The sequence below is a fragment of the Harpia harpyja genome, unplaced genomic scaffold (assembly GCF_026419915.1).
Source record: "Harpia harpyja isolate bHarHar1 unplaced genomic scaffold, bHarHar1 primary haplotype scaffold_54, whole genome shotgun sequence".
NCBI classification, from domain to species: Eukaryota; Metazoa; Chordata; class Aves; order Accipitriformes; family Accipitridae; genus Harpia; species Harpia harpyja.
In genome coordinates, this window is record NW_026293414.1 from 172,638 (window position 1) to 184,980 (window position 12,343).

The window sequence follows — 12,343 nt, forward strand, 5'->3', positions numbered from 1 at the left end:
AGAAGCAGCACAGGACTGACATGGCAGGCCAATATTAAATTAAAAGCAGCATGAGCTTTTTTTTTTTTACACTACAGAACCCTTGCTTTGGAAAGTGAAAAATGGAGAAAGAAACCCCTACTTTGCATTACTAGATGAAACCAGGGGAGAGAAAGGAGTGGGACAGGAGGTGAGGACTGTACTTAATGGATCAAGGGTCTCTACAGAAACACTAGTAGCAAAAGGGGGAGACACATTAAAAAGGTCTCTACAACTCATCATGCTTGTCAAAGAGTTGCAAGAGGCTGTGTTGGCTGCAAATGTTTGTCTCAACATTGCTGCTGCAAAGAGCCTCGACATCCTGTTGCTGTGGGGGAGTACGCGCAAAATGTCCCTGAAGAAACCACCATATCCGCCTGAAGCTAGCAGTGCCTACCAAGCTGTGCTTGCCCACGAGCAAGGTGAAGAAACCACCATGAACACCTGGGCATGCGCCCATGGAGGAACACGGGGCGGCACGTATGGTAATGAGCTCCGTGGAAATGGGTGGACTTTTTGGAGAAATCGTGGGGACCGGGACAATAAAAGAACTGCGTACTCCTCTCTCAAAAAACTGAAAAGCACCTGAAAAGCAACTGCCACTGAAAAGCAACTGCCACTGAAAAGCAACTGAAGAGAACCTGCAGCACTTGGAACTGGGACTTTGGCTGGAACCCGGAACCTGGACCCTCCATCACCTGCATCGAGACCGAGTCAACGGGACGTTGCTGGCTTCATGGTGGTGGTAACTAGTCTTGCTATATCTCTTCTGTTTTCTTGCTTAGGTCTGCCTCTTTTTCCTTTCTTCTTCCCTCCGTCCTATCGCTATTACCAGTTGTTACAGGAAGTAAAACTTGTAAGGTTGTACGGCATCTGACCTCGTTTGTGTCTTAATCTCGCTCTTGGGATCGTTTAAGAACCCTCCCCGATATTGGATCGGGACTTTTTTTAAATTGGCGTCACGGACAGGATGCCCAGAGATGAGAGTGCTGCACTACTTTGTTGTGGAACCTTTGTGTTAATGTGCAGTCTGGCTCCTGAGAGCGAATAGGGGGAATTTGGATACTCATGTGTGGCCCTCTCAGGACGTAATCCTCCTCTGAGTTAGTGTGTAACTTTGAAGTGTGTCCTCTTGAGAGTGAAAAGGGGGAATTCGGTACTACTGTGGGACCCTCTCAAGACGTAACCCCCTTTGATTTGTGTTGGTCTGTAACTGTAAAGTGTGCCCTCCTGAGAGAGAATAGGGGGAATTTGTTGTTAAGTTGTGACCCTCTCAGAACGCAGGCCCCCTGATTTGTGTTAGAGAAAATGGATGCTCAGGAAACTGTTGATGTTTGTGATTTTTGTGCCCTCACGGGTTGAAGGAATAGAGAAACTATATGATGTTTTAGAGGCGCACCGATCTTGCCCCTCACTCCAGGGACAAGATTGGGCGAAAAACCACTGGTTTCAACCACAGACTGTGGTGGATAGGATAAGAATCTTGCAGAAGGAAGCTAAGGTTAACAAGGGGAAAGGAAAAGCTATAATTTGTGTGGTCCTGGGAGCGAGTCTGGCAGCTGCGATGGAAGAGAGGAAGCAGAAGTCTGGTCAAAGTGATATGATCAAAGGTCTGCAGGAGCAATTGAAAGAAAGTAAACAGTTGTTGGAGGAGGAAAGGAACCTTACTAGGATTTTAAAGAAGGAATTGAGAGAGGTGGATACACAGGCAGAGGTAGAAGTGACGCCTGCGGAGAAAGGGATACAGAAAATCTACCCCCAGGGGGATTTGCAGAGGGCAAAGGAAACCGTAGAAAGCCTCCCACATATGTATCCACTGATTAAAACAGAGTATGTGTATGAGGACAATAGCGATGACCGTCCTCAGGTTATCACCAAAGAAGTCCCATTTAAGGCAACTGAATTAGCAAAGCCGAAAAAAGATTTTGCAAGGACAGCAAAGGAATCAGAGACAGAGTATGTGTGGAGAGTGTCTTTGTCAGGAGGGGATGGAATTTTGTTGTCAGAGGAAGAAGCAGAAGGATATTGGGGTCCAGGTGTGTTTCTAACTACTGGCGATCACCGAGCCCCGTGGTCATTGACTCAGAGAGCTGAGTATTGGGCCGGAGGGCTGAACCCCTTGGAGAGGGGAGATCCCCTTGCCATAACCGGTACGGTGGATCAGCTAGTGGAAAGTGTGCAAAAGGCGGCATGTCTCCAGATGATGTATGATCGGGAGCTCAAGCCCCACCAGGGCTCCCTGATGATGATGCCTGTGGACCTGGAGAGGATGACTCCTCTGATATGGGGACTTCCCGACTCTCTGAAACCCATTGGGATCCAATTGCAAGGGAGAATTCAAAACACCCCCGATGGAGAAAGGACTATGTCCACTCTGGAGGGGAAAATGTCCCCTGATCATCGGCAGTCAGGGAGGAAAGTGTGGACATGGGGAGAGATAGCTCAGGAATTGATTAATTTTGGGAGGAAATATGGCCGCGTTGGGGGATTGTCTCAAAGAACTGAAAACAAGATCGTACGGCGACTTAGTGGGCAGCAATTACCCCCTGGAAGAGAGAGACCCCTAAGTCAACAGGGACTGTGGCAGCTAGGGCTTCAGAAAGGCATTCCCCGGGACTTGATGGATGGGCTCCCGACCCAAAGATTGGAGCAACTTGTGCAGAAATGGTCAGGGCAAAGGGCTGTTTCCAAACCAATTCCTAGTGCCCCACCCTCGATAGACCTTGAGGACGAGCCGACTAGGGAGAAGAAGGTGGCGGGAAACTAGACCCTCCGCCCCCCGAAGGTGAGGGGGGAGGCGGAGGATGGATGTTTGTTAGACAACTCACCTGCAATACCAAAGGGGATTTACTGATTACTGTTGCTGTAGGACCAAAGAAAAGACCGGTGACCTTCTTAATTGATACTGGGGCACAAATTACCGCGCTAAGGTGGACTGAAGCAGAACAATGTGGAATTTCGATTCCATCTAGAAATCTGATTGTCTTAAATGCCTTGGGAAAAACACAGTCAGTGCCTATGACTCCGGTGACACTATGGTTGCCAGGGGAGGAAAACCCTGTCAATACCATGGTGGCCGTAGGATCTTTCCAGATGAATCTCCTAGGTATAGATGTTTTGAAGGGTAGACAGTGGCGTGACACCCAGGGAAACTCATGGTCTTTTGGTGTCCCTCAGATTAGGCAGTTAGCCAAAACATCCAGCATGGAGGTGCATCTATTGCAAACAGCACCTACCCTCCCCCCTTCCAAATTGACAAATGTTAAACCCTACCCAGTGCCTCTAGGAGCAAGAGAAGGAATTACGCCAGTTCTGGAGGATTTAAAGAAACAAGGGGTTGTAGTTCCCACTCACTCCCCCTTCAACTCTCCAGCATGGTCAGTCCGAAAACCAAACGGCAAATGGAGATTGACAATAGATTACAGGAGGCTCAATGCCAACACAGGTCCACTAACAGCTGCTGTACCAAACATTGCTGAATTGATAGCTGCCATTCAGGAACAATCCCACCCTGTCATGGCAACGATCGATGTTAAGGATATGATGTTTTTTATGGTCCCTTTACAACCTGAGGACCAGGATCGCTTTGCCTTCACCTGGGAAGGACAACAGTACACCTTTACACGATTGCCTCAAGGATACAAGCACTCCCCCACGCTGGCTCACCATGCTCTAGCACAAGAGCTGGAAACAATTCCCATAAAAGCAGAGGTAAAGATCTATCAATATATAGATGATATGCTCATAGGAGGGAGGCAGGTAGAAGAAGTTAGAGAAACCCAGAACAACATCATCACCCATTTGGAAAGTATAGGGTTGGCAATTCCACCTGAGAAGATCCAAACCCCTTCAAATGAGGTAAAATTTTTAGGAATCTGGTGGAAGGGAGGCATGATGTGTATCCCACCAGATACTCTTTCCTCTCTTGATCAGATCAAGATGCCAGAGTCAAAGAAAGACTTACAGCATGCACTAGGGTTGCTTGTGTTTTGGAGGAACACATTCCTGACTTCTCAATTCTTGCTAGACCCCTGTATGACCTGTTGCAAAAGAGAGCTCAGTGGGAATGGACTCCGGTCCATGACGAGGCTTTACAGCTGTTGGTGTTTGAAGCGAATGCCTATCAGGCCCTTGGTCCCATTCACCCAACAGACCCGGTTCAAATTGAGTGGGGGTTTGCCAAGACTGGACTGTCAATCCATTTGTGGCAAAAGGGTCCAGAGGGGCCTGTTTGGCCCATTGGTTTTTATTCTCATAGCTTTAAAGATGCTGAAAAAAGGTGTATAACTTGGGAAAAAGGTCTATTTGTAGTTAGTTTAGCTCTGAGAGAAGCCGAACGGACCATCCGGCAACAACCTATAGTGCTCAGAGGTCCATTTAAAGTGATCAAAGCAGTTTTGGCAGGAACTCCACCCCCTGACGGGGTGGCCCAGAGAGCCTCTCTGCGAAGTGGTATGCACAAATAGAACACTACTGTGAAATCTTTTCTGTATCAGAAGGAGCCACAAAAGTGTTAAATATACAAGATGAGGTAAGCCCAGATAGAGAAACCTCCGAGCTTTTGCCTGTAATACAAGTAGCTCCTCTGTTTTCTGGACAATTGCAAAATGTCTGGTTCATGGATGCCTCGTCGAAGCGAGAGGGAAAAATTTGGAAATATCGAGCTGTGGCACTTCGAGTAGATACCAAGGAACAGATCATTACTGAAGGGGTGGGTAGTGCACAAGTAGGAGAACTAATTGCCGTGTGGAGCGTCTTCCAGCACGAGGCTCAATCTGCTGCTTCTGTCTCTATCTATACTGACTCTTATGCTGTGTTTAAAGGTTGCACTGAGTGGCTTCCGTTCTGGGAACAAAACGGATGGGAGATCAATAGAATACCTGTATGGCAAAAGGAAAAATGGCAGGATATTCTTACCATTGCCAGACAAGGGAAATTTGCAGTAGCATGGGTAGCATCTCACCGACCAGATGACGCCCCGGTGAGCCGATGGAATGCCAAAGTGGATGAGCTAGCCCAGCTAGCTCTCCTACAAAGTACCCAGATAGCAGAAAATTGGGAACGTCTGTTAGAATGGCTACATGTAAAACGGAAACATTCAGGAGTTAAGGACCTCTATTGTGAGGCACAAGCCCGAGGGTGGCCAGTTACTAGGGAAGAATGTAAAACTTGTGTGTCTTCCTGCGAACAGTGCCGCGTCCGTTTGGACAGACACCCGCTGGAGGGTGACCCCCTGCATTTGAGAGAGGGAAAAGGCCTATGGGAGGCTTGGCAGATTGATTATATCGGTCCCTTTTGAAGGTCAGAGGGAAAGTACTACATACTGGTAGGTGTGGGGATAGTATCTGGACTAGTGCAAGCTAAAGCGTGTGCTAAGGCAACAGGAGAAAACACAATAAAAGCTCTGAAAGAATGGTTTGGAATTTTCCCCAAACCACAGTCAATCCAATCAGATAACGGCTCACATTTCACAGCCAAAGTGGTCCAGGAATGGGCAGCCCAGGAGGGAATTTCGTGGGTGTTTCATACTCTGTATTACCCACAAGCAAATGGAATTGTGGAAAGAACAAATGGTCTGTTAAAACACTTCCTCAAACCGCATAAGCCAGGATGGGCTGAGAGAGTGTGGGATGCAGTGACCAGCGTTAATAGTCGCTGGGGAGTAAATGGATGTCCAAAGATCACAGCATTCAGTCCAAAAGCTCCAACAATCATGCCAGCCCCACATGGTCCTGATCACCCCAGCAACCCATCTCATTTCCCAGGACAACCTGTTTTGGTCGAACTTCCCACAGTGGGCACAGTGCCACTGGTGTTGGACACACCCCTTAACAAATATACCTGGAAGGCAAAAGATGCCTGTGGAAAAATTCATGAGATTCATACTAGATGGATTGTTCCCTCTTTCTAACCCGAGAAGCGAATTTGGTTTTTGTTTCATTTTCAGGAAGAAGCAAGTGGCTCAGACGTACCCATGGAAGAAGAGGAGCAGACACGATGTTACTCTTAATTATGTTATGTTGGGGATTTACCGATGAGGGTGAAGGGAAGCCAATTCTCCCACCTCCCCCCAACCCATATGATCCCTTTAAGGATAACGAATTTGGTTTGTTAGCAAAAGCTGTAAGCCAAACCTTTAATCTGAGTCACTGTTGGGTTTGTGGAGGACCTCTAGGGTTGTCAAGCTGGCCGTGGACCTCCACATCCCTCACTCCAGAACAAATCGTAAGCAATTATAGTGAAACTGATAGTACTACCTGGGACGATAGTGAAACATGCCCAATTCAATTTCCTACTGTGGGTAGATATTGTTTAAATAGCACCCAGAAGGGAGGGGTCAATGTCGGAGAAAGCAGGTGTCAATGGACACTCACACATCAATTGGCTAATGAAGAGAGAGGTGTTTACATATGGATGTGGCTTGATGAAACCAGCCGCAACAAAGGGTTTAAAGGGTTTTGGTCGAACAAAAATGAAACCTTCTTTCTCCGATGGCCTGGAAACCATATTTACCATCAAATTTGTGAGTGGAAGAACAACACTGGTGCCTGGTATTGTACCAGCCAGACAAACAACAACAGGCCAAGCGCCTTTTATAGCCCTTTGGGAAATGAGAACACAACTTATTTACAATTCCCAAAGACTGCAGCTGGACCATTTGCCAACGGTGCCAAAGCCAAAAAAGGCCATTATTGGATTTGTGGACATACTGCCTACAAACAGCTACCAGCGAATTGGTCAGGGATTTGTTATATAGGGATTATCCGACCTCTGTTTTTCCTTCTTCCAGAGGCGGGTGGTCCTCGATTGCGAGTAAGACTATATGATAATTTAGGGGACAAAAGGATTGCACGTAGCAAGCAATCTGTTGACGTTAAAATAGGTGGAACACAAAAGTGGGGGGAAAATGAGTGGCCTCCCAAAAGAATAATTGAGCATTATAGGCCTGCCACTTGGAATCCCAGTGAACCAATAGCAGGGGCACGAGGACCGATTTACAATTTGAACCGCATAATTCGATTGCAAGCAGTCTTAGAAATTATTACCAATAAGACTGCTAATGCTATAGACCTTTTAACTCAACAATCTCAACAGATGCGTACTGCAATCCTTCAACACCGCATGGTTTTGGATTACTCACTAGCTGAAGAGGGAGGAGTATGTGGGAAATTAAATGTCTCTAACTGTTGTTTGGAAATAGACGATGTAGGTGAAGTAGTTCTTCAACTGACCACAGATATTAGGAAACTAGCCCATGTCCCCGTTCAAACATGGAACAGCTGGAACGGTGATTTATGGTCTTGGTTACCCGGAGCACCGTGGGTAAAACAGCTTCTGTTTTATCTGTTGTGTGCATTTGTTGCTTTGATGTTTGTGCCATGTACTATTCCTTGTTTTATTCAATTAATCCAACATGTCATATCTAACATGCAATTTGTATCTACTGTCTCGCCTGATGGTGTAAAACAGATTTGTGTCGTTCGCCAATCAAAGCACGCAACTGTATCAATTATTTAGGCACATGCACTCTGGGCTGGGGGCGTGGAACTGCGTAGGCACCCCCACACACTCAGGTTAGTCAGACCATCATCTTTAGCTCTGCAATCAGCCAGAACGTATACCCTTTTGATATTTAATTTTGTGGCAGTTGCTCTGTTGGCTTTCGCTATATGTATGTGTTTGTCTTGTAAGTGTACCGCACGGTATTGGAATTTTGTGGCAGCTGTTTTGTTGGCTCTCGCTATACTTTTTTTTGTGGTATGTATGTGTTTGTCTTGTAAGTGTCCATGTAAACCGTCTTGTTATTGTACTTGTTCATGTAGACAACCACCTTCTCCCCCCTGTTCCGGAAGACCAGGAGCACCTCCCTAGGCCCAGGCTGGGACACCTTTTAGTAAATATTGTTATCATTATTGTTACCTTATTATATGTTTGGTGAGAATAGTGTTAATCATTGTTATATAGTGTTATTGTTCATTTACCTTTGTTCAAATCTGGGATAGAAGTTTCTAGGCCCAGACGATGCATGTACCTTAGGATAAGGGAGCACAGAAAGTAGTTTTCCCGCCACGCATGTGAACCCCAACACCAGCAGACCGCGCGGACTGTTAGGGCTGTGACCACTTTGTGGTATATTGCCGAAAAAATGACGGAGTATGACTATGTGTTCACGTTGATTCCAATTTATCATATAGCCTTTGCTTTGATAACGGTTATCTTAATAGTTATTCTAATACTTCTTTTTTGTCCTTGTAACTGTTCACCATGTAAATTGCCGTCCTGTTCTTTTATTGAATCTTTGTAACCTTGAAATCAATTTATAGTATGTTCTGATATTGTACAGTTAGTTAAATTCATAACGGTTAGTTGATGTTAAGTAGATGTTGTTAGTTATTAGATGTTGTTGTTTAACTTACTTAGAAATGTTATAATTAGGATAATTGGTATGATATTGTTGTTTGTTCATGTTGTTGTCTAATGTAGAAATATTGTATTAACATAGAGTAAGCCTTGGAAAGCCAAATCACCTTATCTTGACCTTTGGTTTTTCTTTTGCCGCATTATGTGAAGTCATTTTGATAGAAAGTTGTTAACTTGATTATATCGTTGTAGTATGCACTTTTTCCCTCTTTCTCTTTCTATACTTTTACCCTCCACGCCACCACGAGGACAGCAATGTTGAGCCACGGGGTGGTGTAAGAGACTGTGTTGGCTGGAAATGTTTGTCTCAACATTGCTGCTGCAAAGAGCCTCAACATCCTGTTGCTGTGGGGGAGTACGCGCAAAATGTCCCTGAAGAAACCACCATATCTGCCTGAAGCTAGCACTGCCTACCAAGCTGTGCTTGCCCACGAGGAAGGTGAAGAAACAACCGTGAACACCTGGGCATGCGCCCATGGAGGAACACGGGGCGGCACATATGGTAATGAGCTCCGTGGAAATGGGTGGACTTTTCGGAGAAATCGTGGGGACCGGGACAATAAAAGAACTGCGTACTCCTCTCTCAAAAAACTGAAAAGCACCTGAAAAGCAACTGCCACTGAAAAGCAACTGAAGAGAACCTGCAGCGCTTGGAACTGGGACTTTGGCTGGAACCCGGAACCTGGACCCTCCATCACCTGCATCGAGACCGAGTCAACGGGACGTTGCTGGCTTCGTGGTGGTGGTAACTAGTCTTGCTATATCTCTTCCGTTTTCTTGCTTAGGTCTGCCTCTTTTTCCTTTCTTCTTCCCTCTGTCCTGTCGCTATTATCAGTTGTTATAGGAAATAAACCTTGTAAGGTTGTACAGCATCTGACCTCGTTTGTGTCTTAATCTTGCTCTTGGGATCGTTTGAGAACCCTCCCCAATATTGGATCGGGACAAGAGTCCATATCCAGACCCTAAGGCTAAAGGGATTAATGATGCCATTATTCAAACCAGATATTTTCCTACTTCACATACAGACAACTTCAAATATTAGCTGGGTTAGTCAAGAGATGCTGAGAACTCTTTAACATATCTGACCCACTTCGTCTGGACTGGCATGAGGAAATGCTCAAAGAACAGCTTCAACACTTGATTTTGAAAAGGTAGCTTATTACATCTCCTTATTTCTAATTGTTGCCTTTACTTTTCCACTGAGGGAAGATGGATTTCTCTCTCTCAGAGTAGCTTTATCCAACTACAGACATGGCTTTTAGTCATCTAGTGGGTTCCCCCCGCCCCCCTTCTCTATGAGCTCATTTTTCAAACTGTTTTCTATGTGTTTTCCAAAAAGCTGGAGCGCGGGGTATTAGGACTGTGGTCCTATCAACTAGTCTCCCCAGTCAGAACGGCTGTTTACTCGCAAGTGTAACTAGGCCTTGACCTAATTTGCCTCGCCTTGTTTATAGGCATTGTCAACTTCCACTTCTTAAGTAAAAATAGTCATAATGAATATTTTCCTTCTTATGCTATCATTTTCATAACAAATACAGAAGGAAAGCCTATGTTTAATTGCTGTGCATTACATCTAAATTAAAACACCTACAGCAGCAACTTCCTACATGTTTTACGCATTACTTGCAGTGTACAACTCGCACTTCAGAAAGTTTGCACAACACAAGAATGGGTTTTAGACTTTGCTAGCATCCAAGATCTTTCCAGTGTACAGAAGGCCACCATCTGCCTTTCATTGCCCCATTCTTCCTACAGAGGCTATAATTAGAGATTGACATAAAGGACAATATCAATTAGATGATAGATATTGTTAAGAGCAAATTCTTTTAGGCAATAGCAGGTATTTTTCAGTTGCTTGGATGTATTACTGAAAATTTGATCTCACAACTTAAAAGTTGAGGAAAATGTCACTTGGAAAGTTTTATTGAGAGAGTTACTTATGCCCAATAGAATTTGTTCCCTTTTTGGTATTAAAAAAAATAGAAAATAAAAAATCTTACTTCTCTCTCTCAACTGTAGCAGGCTGCCAGGCGTATACAAAGAAGAGATCTTAAGAGAAAAAGTAGCGTGCATGGCATACTACCTATTCATCCATCAGCCTTCTGTTTAAATGAGAAGTCTCTGGCAGTTTAGTATTTTGCCAACTCTTGCTATGATTTCTCCACCATAGTGAACAGCTCCAACGTACTTCTGTTCTGAGAGATCCTAATTTTATACAAGAAGTTAAACTGATTTGTTCCAAGTTTTGTCACTTGTTCATAGCTTCACAAAGCTGCAAGCCATTTCTCCTGCATATTCCGAGAGACAACGGATAAGTTTACACTATTACAGTTCAGGGAGTTGCCCTCAGCCATCAGGGCGGTGTATGAGCCTTCACTGTGAATGCGCCTCTCCGACTCATGAGGTCGGCTTGCCTCCAGCCGGGTAGAAATTTACCACTCCAACCTTTTCCACCCTCACCACTTGGGAGGAGGAATGAACGGAAATCAGCTCCTGAACCCCCCAAATTGATAGCACAAAACAAAACAAAACCCCCAAACAACAAACAAACCAAATCCAACCAACCAAGAAAACCCCCAAAACCCCTGACCTTCACTGAAGTAACACCAGCTACACCTTCCATTCCTACCACACAAACTCATGCTAAAAAAAGCCTGCAGACACCTGCTGGCAAGTTAAAGCACCTTGCTCCTGATGCCAGCATTCAGAGAAAGCCACTTTTTTTTCCACCTTGAAGCTGGGTCAGTAGCCTGAGAGCAGTGCCAAGCCGCAGCTGCAGGCAGCCCGTACGGCACAGATATTAACTCATCTTCTCTCCAACTTCTTTTATCTCTGCCACGTACGCTTCCTATGCTGTTGCCTCATGATGATGTATTTGGCCTGCTCTTGTCCCTGAATTGTTATTTTCTTGCTTCCTGAATTGGAGATTTTAGACAATCTGTGGGATGGATCCTGGGTTTTGTTCTGGTTTATCTTTCAGATTTTATAAACACAGTGCACCCTTACAATCTATCTATAACACATATATACCAAAAGGAAGGACTGACCTGACACTGCAATAATAGATAAAAGAGACTCCTCTCTCTCCAATTGAGAGAAAGCAGCTTGGCTATTTGGGCTGACTAAAGTGAAGAAACTCAAAATTGTCATAAGATAACAGTGTTGACTTTTCCAAGAATTTGCTCAATCCGTGTCAACTAAGTTGTTAGAAAAAGAATGCTGCAGGCTGACTTCTATTGGGAAATCAATTTCTACAGCCCTGTTCAGCCAGTAATCAAAAGGGTGGCTCTCCACCCGATCCTTTAATTGTTTTTAATTTTGATAGGTAATTATGGTTTCCTCCCAAAGAGTTCCTTTTTCAGAGTCCTCTTTTCAATCAGGTACTGCAGTTTTATTTTAAATAATTTTACTGCAAGCACAGATCCCCTTTGTTAAAGCAAATTCAAATTAGGCCATTTAAAAATTAACAACCACTTGTATTCTCCACAACTATCTTCTGCATACTTACTTCATTACAAATCAGCTGTTGCAGAAGTGCTACAGCCTCATTTAACAGCTTACCAGTAGTAATACATTGAATTTCTGTAGAATACTTACAGGTCCCAGCCTGGTCTGCCACCTGCTGAGCAAATTTTACTGGCTCTCACTGGATGACCTTCTGGAGTGGAGAGAGGAAAAAGCAAAAAATCCCATTCAGTTTACCTGAAGATAATTTTTTAAAAGACATTCTAAAGTTACAGTTCCTTACCAGTGGTGGGTATTGATAGTCCTTGGGGGCCCAGACAACTTGCTATTGCTGGCTGTCTTCGCACAGGAACCTGATAGCCCTTGTGAATAAATGCAGACAGTTGGAAAATAAGCTCTACTAAAATATAAGAATTGCTGCATATGTTGGAAGAAAGCT